The sequence below is a fragment of the Hetaerina americana genome, unplaced genomic scaffold (genome assembly GCF_022747635.1).
Source record: "Hetaerina americana unplaced genomic scaffold, ioHetAmer1.1.p SCAF_35, whole genome shotgun sequence".
In the NCBI taxonomy this organism is placed as follows: Eukaryota; Metazoa; Arthropoda; class Insecta; order Odonata; family Calopterygidae; genus Hetaerina; species Hetaerina americana.
In genome coordinates this window covers 4,067,328-4,087,721 of record NW_027286930.1, presented here as the reverse complement: position 1 = coordinate 4,087,721, position 20,394 = coordinate 4,067,328, and positions in this window count along the sequence as shown.

The window sequence follows — 20,394 nt, the reverse complement described above, 5'->3', positions numbered from 1 at the left end:
CAGCGGCTACTCGCGTCGTCAGCACTTCATGCGGCACGAACGGGTACTACTTTCCGGATGACCCTCGTACTTAAATAAAGGAAAGAATAGCTATAGAACTTGATCAACATAGAACAAGTAGAAACAGAGGTAGAGGTAAATAATAAAGATAGTTATAGAAACGCGGACGTGAATGCAAGCAGAAAGGATTAAAATAAATTATTTATACGCAATAATATAATGAAATTACGAATCTAAATTCAAGGAAGTCAAACCCGTTGACACGATGTGAAAAGCAAGGAAAAGAATTAGCATAAAATGTGGCGAAGGGATATCGTTTAACTCGTTCTGGTCGCAAGTGATAATGATGAATTTCCCCATTTTGTGGCCGTGGTATGTCCTCACGTTCGAGTTATGACACGGATATATCAGAGCAGAGATGTTAGCAAAAGAGATAGAGGAGCTCAGAATTTAGCACTTAAATATTCCTTGCAATCCAACCCCTGATCAAGTACACAGCTTTGGCTAAGTAAATTACTCAAAAAATGTTGCTTTAGGGAATGTTTCGAGAAGACGCCACTTAGTCCTTACAGCTTACTTTTATAGTTGAAACTTTTCAAAAAGCATTCTCCAGAAAGTGCTGTTCGTAAAAGTCCTGAGCGTCACCGCTCTTTGATCAAATTAAATGATGCCACTTACGACGATGCGGAAAAGTTTTTAGAGGAAAGAGCACGATAATTCAATTTGGAGCTTGTGTAAAACGCGCCCGATGAACTTCGAAGGCTCGAAAGGAGCTCGACAAAGTAAATACTTTCAATCCTTTCTCCATCTTGTGGCTACCCAAATGGGTCATGCTCTTAAGGGAGAAAAGAATTGTATTCAATAGTTGATTCCACGTAAATTATTTCATGGGCCGGTGGATATTGCAGTCATAATCCAACAATTTACTTCGGGTCCTTAACTCAGTTTCTAAGTTCTGCTGAATAGACCGTTCCATCGTTTCCAAAAAAAGTTCGCATTTGTTGGAACATATCATCTACAGCAAGCAATAATAAGTTTTCCTTCGCAGAATTCTATCCAATGACTTGCCACCAAAATTGGTTTCTTACAATTTATTTTTGATCAATTTTAAATATGAAATCAAGAACGTACTCATAACTGAAAATGAAGTTTCATTGTGTGCGAATGAAAGGAAAACAAAGTTTCATTTTCGCGGAAACCTTCATTTTATCATTTTTTCCTAAACTTATATCAATGATAACGCCAGCTAATATCCATTTACAGGTGACAACTGTAATAGGAAAAAAATATGATTCTACAAACTTGAAAAATAACCACGTTCTGGAGTAAATTGAGTATCTAATTAAATTAGAGGTTGCGTTGGTCGAGAATGTGGATCATCATGAAGCCGTGAATCATATACTTCATATTTGATCAGATAAGGAGTTACTCAAGTGATGAGTCATGCCAAAGCACTTAGAGTGTGCATTATGCTTTGACTCGATACTAATATCAAATGAGTAGAAGCAGATAAGAGCTAAGAGAAAAGATTTCGAATCGTCCCCATTTATATATATATATATATATTATATATATATATATATATATGGGGACGATTCGAAATCTTATATATATATATATATATATATATATATATATATATATATATATATATATATGTATATGAGGGGGTGGTAGTTCACGGGTCGAGAGCCGGACTACTTTCTGGAGGACCCAGGTTTGATTCTCCTCTCGTGCACCCTCAGCCACACAAGTTGTGTGTACCTGTAGTTCTTCAGGTAAGACTCTTAGCTGAGCTGAGGCAGGAAAAGGCAGGTCAGATGGATGCAAAGCCTTTTAATTGAAAATGGGATGTTGAATATTGTGATAGAGGGGAGAATGTTAGACAAGCGGGAAGAGGTAGCAATGGAATAGACATTTTGGACAGAATGAAGGGAGGAAGGAAGTATGTGGACTTGAAGGATGGGTTATTGTTTTGTTGGATTTCAGATTGTGCTATGCTAAGCTGTACCGTTGCATAGTATGTGCCCATCCAAAATCTTCCTTATCAGGTAGGGCACCAATGGTAATAGTGGGGAAGACTGACTGTCGTACAGTTCTATGTAATCCTCTCTTCCAGAAGATTGAAAAAAGATATCCTTGATTTAATCGCTAGTTTTTGTCTATTTAAAATTCTAAAACGGTTCAGCGAGTCAAGATATGACATTTGACATTGGCAAATTTTGTCCCATGGCAGTTCCCTTCATTTCGATCTTCATCTACATCTACATAATACCCCGCAATCCGCCGCAAGGGCGTGTGGCGGGGGGTGTTAGGTCACCAACCGTAAAAAGGAACAATACCACATGTAAAACAACAACGTGGAAATTACACCCACAGCAGCGCACACACTCATGCAAAAATCCCTTCATCCAACACTCATGAAAACACATACCGCAAAACAACAAAAAACTGCAACCCAGGATTCAGCACGAAAGCCATCCTACAACACGCAAGCCAGGACACAACAAGCAAGAATGTGAAACATCACTACCACATGAACATGCACTACAAAACACTCTACCCCCCAAGAGACTGTAAAAGGCAGGGAATGCGACCCAACGTTGCAGGTAGCAGGAATTTCCCCCAATTTCATTTGTTGATCTTTCGTACGAGGCCCAGCAACATAGGGTTGCCAATGTGATAACCTTCAAACTTTGAATGGACACATTGGGTGTTCGGCTATAACTGTGGCAATCAATTTTTACGTTCGTTACTGTTTACTCAAACCGTCGGAAAGTGTCTAAGTATTAGTTCACATTATCTCGAACGAAGGTAGGCGTCAGCCAAGGTCACTGAGTACGTACCTGAATATTTTCGCGCACACCCATATTGCGAATGTTCACGATTTCGAAGGCTACCCCAAGATATCTCCAATTATTTTACTGAAATCATAATGGAAAAAATACTCCCTGCCCATATTTATTTTTTATTTCAATTTTAATATTATCTTTCAATATTATCTCCCCAGGACATTGATTATAAAATCGTGAAACCTGGAGAGTTGATTGAATCAATTTTCTTTGAAGTATATATGACTGAATATTTTTCAATGTAATATCGCCAAAATAATATACTTACATGTTTTTACAATGTATATCAATCAACGTAGAACGAGTATCGCTCATACTGAGAAATAAACCCATATTTGATCGTACACACAACAAATGATTCCCAGAAAAAATTTCAGTCAAATTTATCAGTATGTTAACATTACTACATTATTATCAACATTTCATTTAATTAGAGTGATATCGGAGCTGATGAAAATAAAATAATACTATTAACTTTGATTTTTTTAATATCCCACTCATTTTTTAATACATTTTTTAGAGGATAACTGTTATTTTAAATTCTTAATTTTAATGGAAATTTATTTTCGATTTACTAATTTCATTCAATGGAAGACATTCCGAGAGTAGATTTTCTATCCCCCTGGGTATATCTAGCAAATGGTTAAGGAGCTAATTCCAGTTTGCTTTACATTCAGATTAATTGTGCTCATCTAATTTGAACCCTCTTATTCTGGTCTCCATTGAAACGAATCTGGATGAACGTTACTATAACTCTGATATGGTCAGCAGCCGTGGTCTTCACGACGATTAAGTGGTAAGGGTATTACCCTCTAGTAGAAATAAAATTTCCCATACATTATTCATGCAAGACATGGATTTTAAAGGCTTGTGAGTACTTCATTTATCGTATCAACTTCGTAGCAAAGCTCCATTGATTCGGTAAACACAGACGAGAGGATGACTCACCCAGCTTACACTAATGAGTTCAGTTGGTGCTAGAAGCAATGGTCACTGCCAGGCTGCACCTTGAGCCGTTTGAGTTGGAACGGTCATTTTTAGCGCTCCTTTGTGGACAGTGGTTGACTAAATATAAAGGACTTCCTTTGAAGCGTGAAAAGCCCACAAAGACCACTTCGAGAGTCGCTGGAAAGGCGTATTGGGAGTTGGGAAAGGTTGGCCAAACCAAAGCTCCAACCTTATCCCGTACCTTCGGAAACGAAACAGAAGCTTTGGTGTTCTTCCACGATGGTAGGGTGCTCGTGTCACGACTTGATATGCTTCAAAACAAGCATAAAAAGCATGAATTATTCTTATTCAGCAAAAACGTTCAACAAACCCGAAATGTTTCGTAGTTAAGACTTGGATTCTGTAAAATAGGTTTTATAGTGATGGTTGAGGCCTAGTCACGCTTGACAATATCCTTCCGACCACGATGGCCACCAAGCGTGAATTGCCGATTCGGAAGCGACCCCGCGAGATGTCTTATTCCCACGGTGGGTTTCTCAACCACAGTCGCCCAAAAGTGCCAACTATGACCTTGCCCCCTCATACCGTTTTTTTTAGATTATTTTTAAAAGTGAATTTCCCGCCAAATAATTACGCTCTGAAAAGGTAACGCTAAGCTGTTTTCATGATTAATGGCAATTTTTATTTGCTTATTACGAATATTCTATTGCTTTTACTTGTTTGGAAACCTTTCCCCACCGTGCTTGAAGAGATATAAATTTAATATACCGTTTCCTTCTCATGCTGACTGCACAGCACGAGAAATTAGAATTTATGCACCTTGTATTATATACGTTTTATTCGCGATTTCCCTCATTATAAAGTCTACGTGCACGTGGATATAACATTATTTTTTTCATTCGGTCAAAATATCTTATGTAGGATCGTGATATAATATTTTTAACTCATAACTTTGTTGTTCTAAACCCAAAAAATTATATTATTAATTTTTGCATAAAAATTCTCATTAACAATAGAAAATCAAATTCTTTTCAAAACTGATACTCTAATTACGCTCTTACAACAAAATATTTCTAGGAACTTGTTTCGTATACTAAACAAAATGAATTTAATTTTCAAAGTTAATGTTTAAATTATCATACTTGTGGTCGTACGCACGGACGCACCTAATGTGAATACACATCTGCATGTTGCACGCTTCTTCCGTCCCCACAGTCGCTATATAAAGAGTTGTAAAACCAAGATTACCATTGGCTGACTACATTGTAATGGATTTTCGCCATTATTACTTATACGTACCTCGGCGGCTCGGAAAACCGTCGAAAAGTTTGTCAATGTTCAATCTGAGAACAGAAAGCTCAGCTAAATTTTGTTCGTAATTAATGCGTCGTAAAATGTCGAACAAAGACTAGAATTTCACCCAGCAACTAATTAAATTAGTAACCACACCATGCTGGAGATTATATGTTTTAATTCATAATCTTAATTGTTGGAACACGCATTCAATAGCTAAACTGAATATCAAAAATAAAAGTGCCATATACGTGAGGCAAGGACCATCACTACTAGTAAAGAGATAGTGCAAAGATAGAAAAAACCATAGAATATCTAAAAAAATCTAGTACATTAAGTAAGAGTCAAACGATAATTAACAGAGCTCGGAAAAAGGAAAGAAATATAAGTAACTTATGACACCGTCGATAACAGGTAATATGTATTATCATAAGTTAGTAAAAGCAACGACCCATAAAAAGGAAACATGCAAAGCCAATAATACCTAATGTTGTAAATTATTCCATAGTTACCTATATAGCATTTGAACGATTAATTTTAGTCAATACGTAAAAATCAAATACGGTTCGTCGATCGAACCGCGATTATGAAATTAAGGAATCCCACCACAAAATCAATTATATTAGGAAATAATTCATTCCAATTAACCACATGCACAGCAATAACTTAGAAGTCCCCTCTGCTTTTGAATTCATCTCTTACTTGCCGTCCATTTTACATTGCACTCCCTTCCACGCACCGTTGCCTGGTTTGAAAGGCACGCATACAGATGAGGATATATGTACCCCGTAGCATATCCACATAGGAACGATTGAAAAAAATTTTTTTTACGGTTTTATTTCGCGAAAGATGTACTCTTTCGACTTTCGCCAATCCAGTGGTCTCTCGACCGGATCGGAGGTTCCTGGCATTTCCGTTCCTGCCGAAACGCGAACGGGAAAACTGCGTGGGTAGGTATGGGCCAAGTCTAACTCAAGAAGGGGAAGAGGGTTGAATGAGAGACAGAGAGAGGGAGAGCGATACGGCAAAGCAAGCTCAGGAGGCGGCTAAATTAGAACCTCCATTACTTTATGTAGAACCTGTACCTTCCCCTCGCCATTAAGTGATTTTCCTATGTCCGAGCCTTCTGGCCGGGGGGATATTCCTTCGCTAATCTACAGCTGTGTTGCATCATTCAAAGGGCGTGGAAATGATCTTGGCCCGGTTTTTTCGCAGCTGAATTAAGGTAAACAACGAGATGTATTCTTTTCTCCTCCTTCCTTCTCCCCTTTGGTTACGATTTACTGTTTTCCTATCGGCTCAATCCAAAAAGCGCTATGGGTCCTCAAGAGTACCACTTGCTAGCAAGTGACGGTCTCACGCCCTACCACATTTCGTTCCCTTTCCCAATATCGTTGCGATCGTTCATATCGGTAAGAGCTATTACGGCAATTGCTTATTATTATTTGGCACTCAACCCTATGACGTAGGTCTTGGATGGCACAAACTGAACACGCCAATATCCCTAAACCTCGCTTACCGGCAAAGTTCCCGACTCATGCAGTACAACGCACCATATTAAAGTTTTCACGTATTTTCTTAATATCCTCGTATCTCAGCTACTTTGAGCATCTTGTTCCAGAACACACAGGGGATGGAAACTGTTTTACCTGGTCTACTTTTTTCCCTCCAATTTAAACGATTAATTAAGCTTTTCTCTTTCTTGAACAGCTCTTAAACTTTACTTTGCTTACATTGATTCCCATCCCTTGCGTATCACACTGATTTTCTAATGTGATCAAGAATGATTGTAAGCCCCTTGACTGACTGGCAAACGGAAGCTTCATCATCCATAAACTCAACAGTTTTTATGAATTGTCCACCGACTTTCATTCCTATGTCCAATTCCTCTCATGTCTCTTGTGCGTTTTCCTCCGCATATACGTTGAAAAGGACTGGTGATAATGAACACGCCTGTCTTACCCATCTTTCTAACTTTGCTCTTCCCTACTCTCCATCCGCCACTTGCACCTGAGCGGTCTTCAGACTCACAGGTTGCGGATAAGTATGACATTCCTCCAAACTACTCCCATTTTTTGTGATACATCCATTAATTTTAATTAATTCACTCAGTCGAACGTCGTCTGGAAATCTACGAACAAACAAATACATCCTTTCTATCAATAATCCCATATACCCTTCTATTAGTAATGCCATTACGTTATGGCCACACGAGTACCTCTCTCCTTTCTGAACTCATGCTGAACATATCCTAAGTAAACTATTGCGTTAGTAGAATGGCATATTGCCAATGAAGACAGGGGTGAAGGCGGTGATCGCATCAGCCTTATAGAATCCCCGTCGTTCTTCACTAATTTGTAAAGTTATTCTGAGTAAGAGAAAGTAGAAAAATAATGAATTAAAAAAAGGAGTCCAACGCTTGGTAACTGCTGTTAATTTTGTTTCATGAAGTTGGAGAATTTTTGCCAGATATTGACTAATTGGTGATTGGACATAGGTAATAAAATGACATCATTAAATTGCCGTGATCATTTTATTATTTATGATACCCTGTTTAAGGAAATGGTTTCAGGCGTAGGTCGTGGAAACGCTTCGAAGTGAAAGGAAACAAGGTAATTTCACATCACCTGATGAAGTCACGCAGCGACGAAATCTAGATCGTGCAAATATGTTTCATAAATGGATTTAAATGCATTTGTTCGTAAATTTTCGAGGCGTTGACCAGTAGAATGTCTCTCCATTTTTCGAGTCATCGCCGCATGCTTTGATATTATTGACAGTAGTTTCGCTAGTGTTCCAATCGCACGGACGAATACCCTCGTCACAGTGATTGGAAGAATTTGAGAAAGAGTCAATCAGAAAGCATCAAGTTCCAGGTATACCCTCTATGAGGATGGCCCAAATTTTCCGCATTGCTATAGTCATTGTTGAACCTCTGTTTATAAGGTCGAACTTGATTTCAATTCGATACCTTCGACCAGAAGACGCTGGTCGGAATACTATCGAAACAAAGTCAACGCACGCTGTTAAGACACGAAGAATGGAAATAAATGGTAATTAAATTACATAGCTATTCTTTCACTATTTCACCAGCCTTTCACCATTAAATTTTTTCAATAATGAATAAAAAATAGCTAATTTATTGCTACCAGCAATTGTGGATGGTATTATGTGTAACAAAAATATTTTCAAAATCAAGATAAACGGAATATAACTACAATAGAAACACATTTTAGAAGATTCCTTGTTGTAGTTAACTTCAGGGATGTAAGGGAAGTTGAAATTTGGACTCACAATAAATATTGTCCAGTCTTTACTTAAGTATGGACTTAAAATGGAACGAGGCATACCAGCAGAATACTCAAAATATGGAAACGGGGATAATATAAAATGAACACTAAGCAGATATTAGAAAAAGAACATACAGGAGATTATCCTGGATAAACGTCAATTTACATTAACTGGAATGGATATATCGAAGATTTAGCATCTCGTCTGAAGATACAGTTCCCACCTATGCTCCAGGAATTAACCGAAGTAAATTTTTCAGTTTAATATAAGTAGACCGCCAACGTTGGAAATTTTATGGTACGTATAGCCTTATTTCCTTAATGAATCGTCCCTAAACTCGTTAAAATTATTATTATACCCATAATTCTCTCTGATATTTTTCCAATTAAATTAGGCATTGGTTCATTACCTACAACAACTTTCACCGAGCAAACTATCACTGACATGTATAAATAAATATTTCGTAAAATCACAATATGGAATTAATATTTAAATACCTTAAAATTGTATTCGCTAGCTAAGTCATAAATAGAATTTGAAAAAATTCCTGTTTCCGGGACTTCTATTTTCTCGTGCTAACCATTTCCATCGCTCAATTTGCACCAGGTCTGGAAGAAATAACTGCTAGAATGTTGAATGAATTAGCTGAAGATATTGCCCGTTTTTAGAAAGTGTTTAACTAAAATCGATAGAAGAAGGTTCAGTACCTTACGACTGGAAGCTAGCCTAAATAACTCCCATCTACAAAGGCGGCGATAGAGAGGTACTAACCAATTATCGACCCCTTTCTTTAACATCGATCTATTATAAAATATTAGAACATACTATTGTCAGTAACATCATGAGATTTCTCGATAGTATTATGATTCTAAGCCGCAACCAGCACGGATTTAGGAAGAGCAGATCTTGCGAAATACAATTGGGTCTTTCTATTCACGATACATTTAGATCGGAAGACAGCAACACACAGTTGATGCAGTACTTCTGGATTTCAAGAAAGCCTTCATTTCAGTGCTAACTACGGCCGATCAAATTAAATATTTGGGGATAATTCTAACACCACGCCTTTTATGGGGAGTACATATCAAGACAATATGCGGATCGTAGGTAGACCTCATTTGGAATATGCCGCAAGTATTTGGGATCCTTGGGAGAAATTTGGGCAAGATAAAGCTCAGAGAAAATCCGCCACATTCGTCAAAAATTGTTACTATAAGAAGAGAGAGATAATGAGGTGAGAAGGAAATGAGGCTGGGAGCCACTTGAGATGAAAAGAGAACAAGGGAGACTTTTAGAAAAGTTCACAACGAACGAGTTTAACAACGACACTAAAGGAATTATTATGGCCCCACACCCTTTACTTGGATAAGATCACAAACATACAAACGAGATAAGGGATATAGATTCTAGTACAGATAGATTCAAATACTCGTTCTTTCCCCGGACAATCATGAATCGTAATAGTAAGGAACCAAAGTCACTATAGATTTATTGAAGACACTCGATTTAAAAGTCAGGACAACAATAAACGTTGCTTAGACATAGGTATATTCATAGGTGCATGCGTTTGTTAGTTGGCAGTAAATGTATTTGCATGCGAGTAAGTTAATAAGGTTTTTGCATGAATATAGCATTGGTCTCTGTGGGTGTAGATTTACATAAATTGGTTGGTTTTGAATTTTGTTTCACGTGAATTCTCTTTTACGGGGGGTGATCTAACACCCCACGTAAAATGACGCCCTTGCGGTGGCTTGCTGGGTACTGTGTATATTTAGATGTTTACTCCGAATTCTCTGATAAAGTTTCTCATTCTACTTATTTTCGAACTGATTTCGGATTATTTAAAACAAATAAATGTGATTATTCACGCTCGTGCCTCATGAATTGGCCAAACAAACTTAATTTAATGATTGATCGTTTTAAAGAATTTTGATAAATTGTGTTTCAGAACTTACATCCCGTGCTTGAATATGACATAAGGGACATTGTTCTTTTTTTCTACGAATCCCAGCTTAGAATACTTTCGCAATATTTATTGTTTAATTTACTGACCGCTATTTTTATTAATATCGTTGATACCGACGAAATGTGCACACTTATGCCATTAGACGACTCTTACCATCTATTTAAACCCATTCTTTTGAAACTTCTTTGCAACAGAAATATCCGCATAGACGAAATTGTCCATGTTCTTTGATGTGATAATCAATTACCCTAAAATATCTGCTCAAGACCAGGATGAACCCGGCATGCCCAAAGAAAATGCCTAGGACTAATGGATTCAAAATCAGGCCCTATTCCAACTTCAACAAAGAAGGTTGGCTCGAATCGTGGAAGTGCAAACAGAACGCAGTCATGAGCGGTCTTTAATGGGATGACCCTCCGTTAGTTTTGTGTATGAGAGAGAAAAGGGGGGGTGAGGGGAAAGAGTTAATTCAGCAAGTGCACAAACAAAACGAAGCGACAACTCGGTGGAGTGTTTCGGGGAGGAAAGGTGGGCACTAAACAGCTGCGGCACATCTCCGGGCAATTCACACGGCAATGACAACATTTGATGGGGATGGGGTGGGAGACAGGACGGACGACAGTCAGTCGGTTGGGGAGGAAAGGGCGACTGACGCCGCGAGAAGGCCCTCGGCGCTTGAGTTCTTCCCACTCACTACTCCCTTCGAAATCTTGCGAACCCGTGTATGTGCACTTGGGTGAAGGGAGCGCCAAGAGAGGGGACGGAACGGGAGGCGTCCTCGCGGGGGGGGGGGAAGGAAGGGACCGTACGCGTACCTCCTCCCCGGGGTGGGGAAATCCAACAAAAAACAAACGCGGATGAGTGGCGGCGGGGGGGGGGGGCGAGGGACGCAAGGGGAAGCGCTAAAGAGCTTATTTCCCCGGGAGGGCGGGTGTGTTTTCGAAGAGCGCGGAGCGGCTCGGGTTTGACTGAGTGAGCGGCCTGGCGGAGGATTCCCTTTGAGGTTTTGTTTGGAACGATCGGCGGGGTTGTGGTGATAGATGGCGGGGAGGAGGATACAAGGGTGTATTTAAGAGGTCAGCGGGCGGGGGAGGGGAGTTTCAACAGGGCGTAAACGGATTAGTTCGCAAAGATCAACAGTGTCAATGTGAACGGGGCATCGTGTCTCATCTCCGCGCGAGCACTCGAGGAAGATAGCGAGAGGGGCAGGGGGAGGCGGTAGCAGTGGGGTTGCGTTAAAAAGTAAGCGGAGGTGCGGACGAGATTTGAATCAACACCTCCAGTTCGAGACGACCGCCATTTTCTTAAAGAGTCGGCGAGAATTAACTGAACAAGAAGAAGAATCGATCACATTTTTAAAACACAACCATGAACGTGCCTAAGTAAGGAATTAAACATGATGCAAAGAAGAGTTGCCCGTTCCGTGAAGAATCGTTATGCACATCCACTGGTACCCTGGAAGCCACCGCTAGGGTGCGTGGCAGGGGACGATTCAACATCAGCCATTCAACATAGAAAATCAAGTTTTTAAAAATGCTAATCACAATAAAATAAATTGGTAAAATGATTCAAATAATGTAGATAATGATAACAAGGGGTACATACCAAACCGAACTTCAAGTTGGTTACTGTGATTATGGTTTTTATGCTCTCATACAGGTTAAGCGCGAAATAGATCTCTACGCAGAAGAGACAAGTGGCTAGTAACAGGAAGACTATAAAATAAGGTGATATGAAATCATGATAAATAATCTAAGCGACTTAGAATAGTAAAAGAAAAATATCTTTTCCCCCTAGTGGGATCGCCTGAAGTTAGGTATTTCAATCCTTATTCGTTCGTAAGAAATATGACATCTTTAATCTGTCGGTTCCTTACTTTTAAACAAAATTATGAACAAACAGGAAGCGTTACGCTATTTTTGGGAGGCCTACGTTAGGATATTTTGGTACCACGAAGATTACAGGGGCGAATTAAACTTTTAGGGAAGCACAAATTATTCGAATTCAACGAACTCTAAGACAAAATAATTCCAACTGCGCATTAGTACTGGTGGCAGAGACCACAGTGATGAGTTCAGAGAAATAGACTGCAAAAGCGATAGATATGAAGAATCATTTTTCTCTCACACTAATACTGACATAAACATCTAGAAACATTATCAATGAACATGACAAACAAGTCAATCAATAATTACGCTAATGTCTATTGACTTAACATCTCCTATCCCTTCGAGGAGTTTTAAAGAGTAGGATGTACATGTCGAGACCGCTATTCACGATACAATAATAATCGCCTAGTACTATACTATAATAGTAATAACAAAGGTTTTCTTTTATCCTTCCTTCTATTCTTCGGGTAATTATCCAAGCAAGGATTTTTGATGCTTGAGTCACCAGGCTCAATGCGAAGAACACAGAATATCGAGCCTGTTGACTCAAGAATCAAAAATCCTTACTCGGATAATTAGCCGAAAAATAGAAGGAAAGATAGAAGAAAACCTCTCGCAAAACCAATTCAGATTTAAAAAACAGGAGCAAGAGAGGCAATTCTCGCCTTTGAAGTTCTGGCCGAAAAAATGATACACGTAAATAAACCATTATTTGTGGAATTCGTGGACTTGGAGAAGGCCTTGGACAACTTCGAATGGAACAAGTTGTTCAAGATACCAGAAGCGCTTGGATTGGACTACAACGACAGAAGTGTTATCCATAACTTCTACAAGAATCAGGTTGTAACAATGCAAACGAAAAATGGAAGAAAAATAGAAGCCAAAATAAACAAAGGAGTAAGGAAAGGATATAATCTCTCGCCAGCTATATTCAACATATACCTGGAAGAAGCATGTAAAAGAAACACAAGAATTGGGTTTCAAAAAAGTCAAGGTAAATGAAGAAGAAATTAACATACTCCGGTTTGCAAATGACATCGCAGTAGTGGCGGAAACGCGAGAAGACCTACAAGCATCTATAAGTACTATGGATCTAGTACTGGGGGAATATAATATGAACATCAACAAGAAGAAAACTAAAATCCTTGTGTCCGGAAGAGGGAAGCTGAATACAGATATCACCACTCGAGGGGTGAAACTAGAGCAAGTGGAATACTTCATCTACCTGGGCAGTATCATAACATGGGATGGAAGAAGTTAGGCCGAAATAAAGCGAAGACTAGCCCAAGCTAAGAACGCATTCATGAAGATGAGGCAATTACGATGTTCAAAGAACCTAAGACTGGAAACAAGGAAGCAATTCGTCAAGACTTTCGTGTGGAGCATGGCGCTGTATGGTTCCGAGACTTGGGGCATTGGAAAAGTAGACCAGCGAAAAATAGAAGCCTTTGAAACATGGTGCTGAAGGAGAATGATGAAGATTGAATGGACAGACAAAGTAACGAACGAGGAAGTATATAGAAGAGTAGAAGAGGATATGGGGGCCATATGGAGAACTATAGGGCAAAGAAGAAATAGATGGATTGAACACACACTGAGGCATAATGGATTGATTATGAATATAGTAGAAAGAAATATAGAAGGCAATATTCCACGAGGAAGTCCAAGAGTCATGTACACAGGACAAATTAAGAAGGACGTAAAACAGATATGGTATCAAGGATTGAGGGTTTTTGACATTAAATAGAGTAGAATGGAGGTCTGTAGTAAACCAATCCTAGCATTGAAATGTTGATGATGATGAACAATCGCCTAACTAATATTCCAGGGAATTCCAACGAAATTGCAGGCAGTTCAGGGAAATAAAATAATGCCATTTACCATTCAACATTTACCTTAAACCCACGTCCACACTCCCTTGTCATGGCTAAAGGGGAGGATGTACGAGCTTACATGAATAAGGACGAGTGACTGACAATTGGATGCATCCTATGAGAATGTAACTTTTGCATAATTATTCAATTCCATTTTAATATTTAGGTCATCAATTTTGAGTAAAAAGTAAACAACAGAGAACGGAGAAAATATTTATAAAATACTTCATCGTGTTTTCTTGCGTGAATACTTGGATTATCATTTTAACTGGTGGACTGAAATAACATTTTATTGCAGGCCACAAGTTCATAGACTTTATAATCATGTTTTTACAAAATTAAATTAACCAATGATAGACTTTAAAAGATGATTTGAGTAAAAAAAACATTAACAATATAATTAATATACTTCATGCTCAATTACCTAATAGAACATAAATTGCATGCGACGGAAAATCTTTGAAAAAAGTTTCATATTTTAACATCTATTAGAAATAGGTGCCCATGGAAAGATACAGAATAACCCTCAATGAATTTTCAATTATACATTCATCATTACGTATGGGTATTCTATAATTACATACATTCATCTCCGATTGGCGTGAACTTAGCTATTTCTGAAGAAACTTGAAGGTGAAATTTTGTTTAAATAACTCACTGAAAATTATACGCGGAATACTAGTTCCGGTGTGATAATTCATGAGTGTAAAGTATTACATAAAAAGGGCATCTTTAAAAGTAAATGAAATAGGAACTTCGGTGAATGTTCGATTTATCCTTCATAAATATGCGCTGCTCTCGTAACATGGGCATAAGCAAATAGCATATACACGCTTTGAACTGCCAATTACAAAGAAAGATAATCACAAATTTTGACACGAGGAGAATTCTTTGCACGAAACAGTCATATACAACGAAGGATTTTTTTGCGAAGGTCAATGAGTTGTGTGGCATCGTAACATGCAATCTGTGGCGTCATAAAACGATCGATAAATATATTTACCCAGAAAAAAATCTAACGAAGTAATCTTTCATGTTGTCACAGTTAAACTAATACAGATAAGCATGAAATATATTTTGCAAGATTTTATTTTAATTTGCGAAGGGATGAGTGTTTGAGAAAAAGCAAAGATGCGAAGGATACCTGTCCTTCGCATCCTTTGCATCGTTGCACCTTGCTTAGTAGCCATACTTTTGGTGACTCTTTTGCCGCTAGATTCCCGGAAAGGCCCCTTGATCTCGTTTCGAGTTTTTTTAGAAGGCCAAAGCATCAAAGTTTACACAACACCAATAGCCCAAGGGGACAGGAACTTGCTATATTTGATTTACCAAATGGGTGTGTTAACCGACCGCAATTTTCACGAGGAAAAACTTCATGCACTAATGCCAGTACATGATTCCACCCGTTGGAGCATGATATTCGTTTCCTTGAAATTCACTTGCACGGATAATCTTCAGATAAATTAAATCAAAAACATTTCTTGTTCAGGTAATGGGGGAGTTAGTCGCCCATTGGATATAGCGTTGGGCTGCTGGCCGGAATGCTCGGGTTCTATTCCCGGAGACCCCTCTGGGCACTCTAAGCTTCCCCCAAACTATGTGATATTTAGGGTACCAGACCTTCATGGGAAAACAGGTGGTACAGGGACAGGAACTGGCTCCCCTACCCTCATTTGTGAATTTCACATGCAGTTCGGCCCAGTACTAGGTGAGGTCTACCCTCACCTATGAATCCAATCTTCGAGTTGATTACTGAGGTTTTGATTGATTAGACTTATTTATTTTCTAGCCTTAGTTCGAAAACAGCACTTTTTGGCCTTTGCATCGGACTATTGACCGTGTAAAAAATGTGGACGATTACAAACACCCAAGCCCCAATTGGAAGAAGACCCACCCAGGCGGGAATCGAACCCGCGACCCTTGGATTGGCAGACGAGGATGTTATCCCGCTGCCACCGAGGCCGAAATTAGTTATTTAATTATCGAAACTAGAATGACGTTCTCTAAGTACAATGAACCTAGAATGCCGTAGAGATATTTAATATTAGACTTTATTCCGATCCCGTGTGTTACCTAGTGTGTTTTCGGGAGTAGTATCTCAAAAACCTAGCTTGCATGGCGGAAAAATTGAACCTGCTAAGCAATGCATTAAGGAATAAAGACAAGAACTTCAATCATGAATGGCAAGACATCAATCAATAAAAAAACTTGACCAAATGTTAGGAATATCTTATGAATCTAAGAATATATTTAACTTTATGATTAAAATCACGTATATACATAATAACCCTGAAGCCACCGTTGGGGCGTCTTGCGGGAGGTGTTAGGTCACTCTCCACCCTTCATCCTTTCCTGTCCACCCCTAATGGCGCAAATGATCTCATGTGTCGGTCGCCTCTCCAAAAACTACTACTACCAAGGGGTCCGCAATGCAATTTAATGTCCCACTCTAAGTGCTATCCACAAAGTACCTAAAGCAAGGATCGGGATACCGCTAAAAATATGTTGTCCAGAGGATTCGAACACGAGCGCTCTGGTTGGGAAGCCAGTACGCTATCCAGCACACTATCAAGATATCCCACACGTTTCTTATGGTTTTACAACTGGGGAAGTGATGGACACAATATTTGTCATCCCAAAGAAAATGGTCAGAGCAGGTACTTCTTTGTCGGTTTTCCTTTTCTTTCGTGATCGCTGAAAGGAATCCAAAGGAAGCAGTAAAGATATTTGCAGAACATTATAATTGGCAATGGGATGTTGAAGACTGTGATAGAGGGAGGGGCGTTGGGTAAGCGAAGAACGGGCAGGACTAGGATAGGGATGTTGGACGGAATGAAGAGGCAGAAATTATGCGGTATCGAAATAGTTTACTGTAGTGTGAGACCAGGCTGTGTATTGTTAGACGAAGCTAAGAAATTTAGCAATGTTACATCTGTGTACATCGAAAACCTAACTTAAACGGTAAAGTAACAAATAATAGGGGCTTAAATGAAAACGGTATCTTGGTTGTATTACACAGGTGATTTTTTTCAAACAATCTAGATTTCACCGCTTGGCAACGTCATAAGATAAATCCAAATAGATTGGTCTGGCTTATAAAGGTTCTTAAGGAGGGAGAGAAACCTTGGTCGTCTGAAAAAATATCTGGTGAAATGTATTAAGGTTACCGCTTTCAATGAATCATGTACGCATTCCAAGCAGTTACGCTGGACACCTTCGATTAGAGAAGGACCAAAGACAGATTTCAGATGAAACTCATACCAAATTATGATAATATATTTTTTTATTATATTATAGTAGACTAATATAACTTTCGTTTCAAATTGTCCTATTTTCACATAAAAAGTATTTTAACGATTAACTAGTTGGAAAGTGACTGCCAGACTAGAAAAATACCACGGGAAACCATTCTTTCTGAACTTTCATTGATCACGAAGAATAATTTCCATGCAAGGGACCAAAAAATTCGTTTCTAAGGAAAAATTTATTGCTTCGACGCCATTTATATGAGCTCAATGAAATATTTTTCTGCTTTTACAGATAAAAATACTATTTAAGATATCTTCATATCGTCAGATAAATCTGATGCCTCCTGCTGATACATTATAGCGTGAGGGCTTTGAGAGCCATCTCAAAACTCTTTTTGTCATGCCAAATTATGACTGATGATCGGTGTACATTTTCTCCACTAGCAATCAGAGGCGAGCCTTTAATATAAGAGGGCTGGGCGGACCCAGTACCTCACCCGTAAACCGCTTCACCACATTATTATCGTACATTACAATTCTCTTTTCTGGACCAAATCAGTCCGTTTACACTAACCCTACCCCTGTTTGTTTTGATAAATGACACTTCTTGTCCTATCGAAAAAAATCATTTCTGAAATGGGACTACTTGGATACTGCTTGGGGTTTTTGAACTCGCGGGTAACCAGTGGCGATCTGGATTCGATTTGCCTTCTCGATCGACGCCATACTTAATTTCCTCTCTCGTCAGGATCGAGACTTGAGCCAATGCTGCGGTGTCACGCAAACCCACAGAGATAATTGGAACACCGAGGTCTCTCTCTCCGTCTCTCCTTTCCTGGTTTTCTCGCGTCGAGAGATCGTTTGTGGCTAAGGATATGGGTCTTAAAAAAAAGTCGACGAGTTGAATGCACAGAAAGAAAAGATACCTCTATTTCTACCTGATGGAGGTGAATCTCAAGTAAAATACTTTCCATCGCTCTCTTCATATCATCCCATGCTCTTATGATTACCCAAAAGATAGTTCATTCTTGCATTCTGCCTGATAAAATATGCTATGAGAAAATTTAACTAAGGGAATTCTCCCGCAAAGAGGAGGCATTTAGAATTATATCAATATATTTAACGAATGACATAATATTAAGAATTAAAATTCTGATTACTCAATGGGAGACGACAGTAAAGAACCAAGCACGTTTTGATGAATTACTCAACATGTTAATCCTAACTGTAGAGATTTCTTTATGGAGGTTGCATTGGTACTCCAGGCATCTGTCATTTTGATAAAATTCTTCTATTTTTAATATTGAGCGCACTCAGTATTACAAATGGTGCACAAGGCCCGAAGCTGAAGCTACCTATAATTAGATTTATAATTATGTAAATATTGTGGAGCACAATGAATAGGGAACTAGAGATTTGATTAACCTATTTGTGCGTGAATACTCGTTTTAACCATTATAACATTTGTCAACTTATGTCCGAGCTAGCTCAATGATATACTATTCTAAACCGGCTACGGCCATTGATTATGCAGAAAAAAATACTATTTGGTAATAATTTTCATTCCTAAAATATATAATCTTCAACTAAAGTCATAGTGGTGTGGTTCATGTCATGAATATGCAAAAATGTATTTTGCACTGCACGGGTTATGTGCCGCCAATTGAACCGAAATTGCTAACGGAGAGAAATGCTGCCCACAAACATCTATGTGAATAAAACAACATTGACCTCTGATTCACGTAGCACGTGCCCAAGAGACGAAAGGCAGTTGCACCCAATCAGTGTATGCAACGATATGCATGTGTGTACGCTAAAATGGGCTTTGCATAAATAAATATGTCTGTGTTGGTGGGACTTGGAATACTTAATATTTTTGGCATATGGTTTTATTCTGTTTTACGGGTGTTGTCATAAAACCTTCTTCCAAACACCCGTGCAGCGGCGTGTTGGGTGTTGTGTACACGTAGATGTAGATATCGATCAATAAATTATAAGGATAAAAATGTATGAACCCTTCGTTTAGCAGACCGCATAGGCTGTACCATACACATATACCATTTCTTACTTTTCATCCCACTTTAGTCGAGTATCTAATAAAAATCCTCAAAATATAAATCAGCGATTAATATCAAACTCGTGAGACAGGATATTTATTAAATAATGGACTTTATATAGTTTCTAGGAAATTAGTAGCAAACTTTCATCACACACTCATACATCTCTACACACATATGCACATAATTAGTGTGTTATGACATAATAATCATAGTTTTATTTTTAAATAAAAATTTTCGGGTACTTTGTTACGATTTTTTAAGACTGCGTGGGGTGAGAGGGAAGAACGAGCAGACACTTGAATCGATCATTGACGATCTCTCTATCTCTCTCACTCTTATTATAACTCGGTGTACCCTATTAATAATATAAATAAATAATTTCATTGACGTTCCTCTTATAAGACTGTAAAAGGCGTTGCGTGTAGCCCCGCTAGGGGTGCCGGAATTGAACAGAAAAGGATTGGAATCACGGCGTTATATAATGACGCGAGTTAGGGCATAGAGATCGCTCACGAAAAGGATGAGAAGGAGACGATTTGGAGCTCCTTCGGGTGAAGGTGCTTTTAAAGTTCCTTTTGGAAAGTGGCGCGCACGTGATTTCATGATCGAGTCTTCTTTTCGGATGGAAATAGTCTTTGTGGGAGGTAGTAGATAAGTAGGAGCGAGAGGCACCGTCGTCTCTGCATTAGGTTCTGAAGGCAGCGATCGTGATCTCCAGGTAGTCGAACACGTGCTACCAATCAGGGCGATTCCAGGTAGCGAGAGTTCAAATTGAGGCAAGATTGCGACGAAGAAACACAACGCTTTTCATCAAATGTCTTTCGACTCCTTGATTTGAAAGAAAGAAATTTAGGAAAAAAACGTCTGCGAAGACTCCCTTGGCGTGGATCAGAGCTTAAAGAAATCGTAAATTTTTCCGATTTTTCCTATCGAAAAGTCGATAGGAAAAATCGTAATTTTTCCTATCGACTTC